Raw genomic sequence first — 6,669 nt, 5'->3', positions numbered from 1 at the left:
CTCACTCTACGACTGTATCGTCATGCTACGCCGCCGAAAGTGGAAATTAAATTGGGTAGGAACAACTTCCTTTGAACTTACGTTTACTGCGGGGCTTGAAAGCAGAAACAATTATCGGTCTACGGTCTGTCTGTTAGGAGGCTAGTTCATTGCCTAGGAAGAGGAAGTTTAAAGCCCTGCATTCCTATAACTCCTGGAGATAACTGCTGATAAAACACCAAGCCCAGGTTGTGTGCATGTAAACACAGCCGCCCACTAAAAACAACTTCTGGGTCTTTAAACCACATTCTCTATTTGCACAATGCCTTTTATTGCGATGTCAGCTGTGAAGATAAAAACCCTTTCTGCAGCATGTGCACTGTACGTGATTCCAAGCCACCTACAAAGCAGTGATTATGGTGTATACATGGTGCACCTGCATGTATGATAATGCGCTAAAAAGGATCTACCCTGCTTCCTATAGATACAACGTATTAAACATAATTAACACGGATACAAAAAAGGCTGATGTACACCTTGTATAGCCTGCATGGTGTAGAGTTTATGCAATACTAACTTACTATACAAAGTTTCTCAATAATATATTAATTAGTATGAAAAACTGCCTTCATTAAGTGATGAGAAATAATGTATGCACCTCCTGTTCTTTAAATAATGACTAGAATACTATAATATGCTCGAGCTCAAGTAAATTTTGAAAACTATGTATGTGGCCTTACTGGTGGGCCTTGCTCAAATACAGAGTGTAGGTTGGGCTCGATATTAGCTCCTGTACATGTGTGATTGTGATGGCAGACTATTCAAAGGAGTGGGCACTGTTCACATATTTGCAGATTTGAGGCTGAGCATGCGGTTTGTCCCAAATTGTGGGAAGAACTTCTTTCAGTGGGCAGAAAAGCTTCCGTTGAAAATGCATCATGTGTGACTGAAGACCACAAAACATATTGGGGCTCTGGTATCCTACCCACATCATTGCAAACATAAATAGATCCTCTTTTCCTTTCGAAATTATTAAGCAAATATCCAAGCTGTAACAAGGAGTATCACGTTGAACAGAATGCAAAGTTTATTTATCAAAAACGTGCATGCAGACCAACATCTCCGACAAACTATTTAGTATTTATGATTCTTTTCAAGGGTGGTGTACATCACGTAATACTGCAGCGATATCATATTCGTATCTTATCTCTAATGGCATTTACAAGATGCTATGTATAATGTATCTTGCTATCTGCTCGTCAATATTTCTAAGAACACAGGGGTGATGAGAGGTAGATAAAGCCTCTGAGAGATAACTGGCAGAAAGACGTTATTGACGCAAGCTTATAGGGCCTACTGGATATGTTACTGCAGAGGTCGTTTTGTTCGCTATCCTTCGTTTTCATTATCAACAACTTCACAGCTGGCCTACCATACTAAAAAATATGGCCGAGTCTATACATCACACACTGCCTAACTAAACCTCACCCAACAAACAAAACCACTAGCTGTCCCATTCATACACATACATAGTATGTACAATCCCTGGCTGACATTAATGTTCTAACGTCATATTTACTAGTTTGAGGTGGGCCACGTTCTATCCACAAAAGAGACAATTAAGTAAACAAACTCATGTTTGGAGTTTGACGCTGGGTTATGATCCTCCATTTATTGCTGGAAAAAATGGAGTGGGTGGTATTACCCCATTGTTCCCCTTTCATTTTCTCCAAGCCACCCCTCCCCCCCCCCCCCCCCCACCCCATCTTTTTCCTTCGAATAAAGGAGTCTACATGTACAAGTCTTTGAAACATTAGTAACAATTGCATTCATACTGGGGTAAATATTTTGCCTTCATAGAAGAAGTCCAGCAAAGCAAATCATATCTTTCTATATGATGGGTAAACAGGAATCGAGGTTAAACAAATAGAATAAAGCCTAGCCCAAAGTTTAGTGAGGAGCTGCAAATATTTTCTTCCAGCAAAAAGTAATCATCACAGACTTGGAGCCTCTCTGCTGTGTGAAACATTTACTTTTGAACATTCTTCATGATTCAGGCAAAGTCCAGATATCATTTCTTGAACATTGCAAACTATACTTCTACTACTAGTTTCATCAATCTTTCCAAATCAATCATATTCTTTGCTGTGTATTGGATTATCCTAATCTATCTATTAATGCATCAAATCTACTGTATCTTCCTACATGTACCTCACTATCAAGCTAATATCCATCCATCTATCTCCTACAAGTAGACCCCTATCTATCTATCTAGGGCCTATCTGCTGTCATGTTCCCCCGAGAACTAAATTTGGCGGTACTTACTGTAGGACCTAAATGGTCAAGTAATGGTCTTAGATTATTGTTACAGGACCAACATTCCCAAAGGTTCCAAGACATTCCATTGCCACTGGGTAATAACATCTAGCCAACAAACCTGTCCTTTCTGTTTTTGTTTTTGTTCTTTATTTTTTTCATACTTTTAACGGGAACACATCGATATATCTGGGTCTGAGCTTCAGAGACTAACTCACTTTTGACCTGTCCCATTTAAAGATGTGGTGATTATAATCTCAAATTATGAGTGGATTGCAAATTGAGGCATGTATTCATGATATCATAATTCCACAAGCAGCTTGTCCAACCCTTGTGTGGTTTTAGGGGGCTTCCACAGCAGCCAGCCTCCAATCAACAAGCGATTCTTCAGTCACTAGAGAAGTGAGACACTTGTGGTCTAGGCTATACACTAACTGCATAAAAATTTAGGTCATCAGCGGACTGTAGCTGATGTGCGATGCATCCATGAAGTTCAAGGAGAAACTCCTAAAATGACTGTCGTAATTATCAGTGTCATTTTTCAGTAGAAGAGTTTGATAGGCCACGGTTCTTATGATTTTGTCAATAGATGTGATTTTAAGTTTTCAACGTTTTTGAGGCTTTTAGTACTTTTTTCTATGCAGTGTGTTTTTTTTTTTGTTTTTTTTTTGTGGTATTTCAGGTATTTGTAAGGTATTGATCATGTTTTTTGAGACACTTTCATAAGCAACATGCTCAATACAAATGCAGTTCCCTCCTCTTTTTTTAACATTACATGTATATTTGATGCATGTTACATGAGATAATTATATTGGTCTAAAATAAAGGCCTAAAATATGATTTGCCTTAGAGCTTTAGAAATACTTTGTCATTGTTTACAAAAAGCATGTGTATGTGTGCGTGTGAGTGTACTCGTATCAGACAATGTGCATCTGTGTTAAACTCTTACTCTTACTCATTTTAAGCTCATACATTAGTACAGTTCTTTGTACATCGTATGTCCTATCAACTCCTGTTGCATAATTCATATCACTCTTTAAATTCTGGCCTACACCACAATCCCCTATACAGTCATCGTCAACCCTAATCGGTAAATTATTCATGGACTTTGTACAGGAGGGCTTATCGACCAAAGCTGCAGCCGACAAAAATTGTGTGGAACACACGTTGTACATCTCAGTAGTTAAATTGAACTGGGTGTAATATATTCTGCTGGAATTTATCAAATTTGAAGTATTAACTGCCATTATCCACGGTGCAATCTGGTTGGACTTTGACTGTCTTGTTTAGTTTCCTTGGTAATACAAATATATATATATATATATATATTAGTAATTTCTGTCCTATCTTGCTTTCGTGCAATTTTGTATCCTTGTAATCCAGCCATATCCACCGTCTATACATAATGTCTGTATAGACCCCTGTTCAGTGCTTTTATATCAAGAACTCTTTTGATGTATACACATGCACATCCAGACGATGCCCTTGATATACTTTTTATGTTCTACAGAGTTTCTGACATTAAGAAAAGGGGGGGGGCAGAACGGAAAAGAAATACTTTTGAAATGACAGCCACTGACTAGTCTTGATGCCAAACTCTACTTTCTGACCTTTGACTAACACCATCTTTTGAGTGTCCGTCTCCTGAAGAGCTTCCACGCATGTGTACACATAGGCCTACACAGGCACAGATACAGCCCCTCCTCCAAAAAAAGATAACAAAAACAAAACCCTATTGCGTGTGTAAAGTCAATGTAGTGTCAAACGTCACTTCAGGCAACTCACCCAGTCCAATACGAAAAATGACCCCAAATGGAGGCACCAAAGAGATATACAGTAGTTACAGTAGCATACATTGTACAATGTACCTGGGTATAGTTACAAAGACTATATTGTCTATATCCCCTCTTTCTCTTTCTCTGTCTCCTGATAAATATATATATCATACATAACAAGGGGAGGTCACAGTGGACACCATTTATCCTACAGTGTATGTAGAAAAAGATAAATGAATAAATGAATTGATGAATAAATAAACAAAATTGTATTGAAAAAAAGAGAGCTGAAAACTTCAAGCTTGAATTGCTGCCCCGAAATAGAATAGAAAAATCATCTGAGCATAAAACCATAAACTGCCACCAGATTGCTATCGCTGCATTCAGCTCACTACGCCATCATCGCTGCCGAGATTTATGTGCAGGGAGGTGAATTCAGCGCACAAAATATATGGCAAATAGTCTCGTTCATTCCTGTTTGTATAAAAGTGAACAGTAATGATCCAATCTCCAGCATTCGAAGCTGAAGTTCTAATGCTGCATTGGTTATTTTTGTTACAGTATCCAGAAAGAAAAAGTACAATATGTAGAACTCAGATTGGGGTTTTGTTTGTCTTTTTTTTGTTATTATGCCAACAGTGTCGATGATTTCCTTGTGTGTACATGCATTTGAAAACATCAACTTTCTTCCTCTCACAGTTGCTGCAGGATTACCCTTATATATATTACATAGTTATGTTATGTATCAGGAGTAAAACACATATTGTAGCATAACACAAGTTCGAATTCAGACATTGTTTGTGTATTAGGGATATAGGTCAGTATTCTTTGATGACTGTTTCCCTGCTCTGTGTCCTTCACTCCTCTCTACAGCTCCCCAGGAAGCAGTGCAAGAGTTTCATGCAGTAGCTAATAGTTCTTCATCTCTCTGGCTGACATGGAAGGTATTAGTGGTTTCAGTATTCACTCCAACATTTCTGTATAAATAGATAATCTGATCTGACTGAAGGAGTATTTGCATGTAACTGTAGTCAGATATATGTAGTTATGCTAATTTCTTGAATTATCTTCATATACCCAACTTCTGAGATTACATTTTGTTGTACCACAAATATGTAGAATGGAGTCAAAAGGGGCCTGAGCTTTCGATCCTAGCAGAATCTTTGTCAGAGGCAAAATGACAAACAGGCAGGGAAAGCAATCACATGTAAGGACTTCGCACAACAAGAACAGTCAGGGACAGGCTAGGGACACAGAACAAAGAAAACAAAAGGAGAGGGTAGGAGGTCATAGGCAAGGAGCCCAACAGGTAAAGGGAGGGGGATGAGAGCTGGAGGGTGGACAGACAAAAGGCAGAGGAGGGTCAGTGATGATCCTTAGGACCATGGACGCAACCAATATGTACTGTGCAAATCTGTCAAATCAACACTTGGCCTACATGTACATGTAAATGTATCATGTTTTGATGTTAAGTGTGAATGAGAGAGCGTATTTCTTCAATCTTCTTTCTGATCTTCTTAATCTCAAAATGTTGAGCATGTGACTACCTATTAATCAATCAATGTTGGATGCATATTTCTTCTTTGCTGGTTGTCCATCCAATTAATGTCAACTCATCTGGATGGTGGCCATTCCAAGTGCCCATATGGCCATCAAATGCATAGCAATGTCATGTTCTGACTTACATCAGCTCTTACAAGGCTCTTATGAAGTGAGCGTGACATTAGGCTGAGTAGAAAAATAAAGTCGTTTCTCGTCCAGATTTTTGTAGAGTGGTGATGCACGATGTCCTTTAAAACTACAGTACTCTCCTCTCAATCGGGTACCGCTTAATTGGGTACCGCTTAATCGGGTACCCCGCTCAGTTGACTTTCAAGCTGAAAAACCAGTTCCGATATATTTACTGGATAATTGGGTAGGCATTCCTTTTAAATGGGTAGGAATTTTCCATATTAAGCTGATCTTTTTCCATAGTTTCCTGCAGAAAGCCTGTAAAATTTGTGTACACATAAATTATGAAAAAACTCTAAGGTGCTGAAAGTTGATAGAGAGCTTGCATTGATGTTTTAACATGTTAGATGTGCAATGTACGACCGATCTCACTAGTACAAGTAGACGCATTTATGCATGCAGAGTACGAACCCTTGCACGAGCACCACACACATTACCAACACACACACTGTAACGCACTTGTCACTATACATATACCTTCATGTTTAGCTAGCTCTCGAGAAAAACGAATAAACTAATTCCATTGTGACTTTAACCTTTCCTCAGAACTTTAATTGGAAACACATGGGGACACAGCAGATTTCATTGCAGCATTTGGCTGCAAATGTATAATAGGAATGTAGCTTCAAATGACACATGTTTAGAAGCGTACATGTATGTTGATGAAGACATGGAGCAGCATGCATATTGTTTGTAAAATATGCAGTAGACACTATTATTAAAAGGCTGTTGTGTGACATAGATGAGCTGTGCTGTTTAAAAGTTACATACCATTCTGTGTGTCTGATGCAGTGTGTGATTAGTATGTGCATTGTGAATTAATCAATATGCTTTTCTGGTTAATCAAGTTACTCCACTTAATCAGGGA

The sequence above is a fragment of the Diadema antillarum genome, unplaced genomic scaffold, assembly GCF_040938485.1.
Source record: "Diadema antillarum isolate AM-2024a unplaced genomic scaffold, OU_Dant_1.0 scf00000061, whole genome shotgun sequence".
NCBI lineage: Eukaryota > Metazoa > Echinodermata > Echinoidea > Diadematoida > Diadematidae > Diadema > Diadema antillarum.
The sequence above is the reverse complement of the archived record's forward strand: the minus strand, read 5'-3'. Positions refer to the sequence as shown.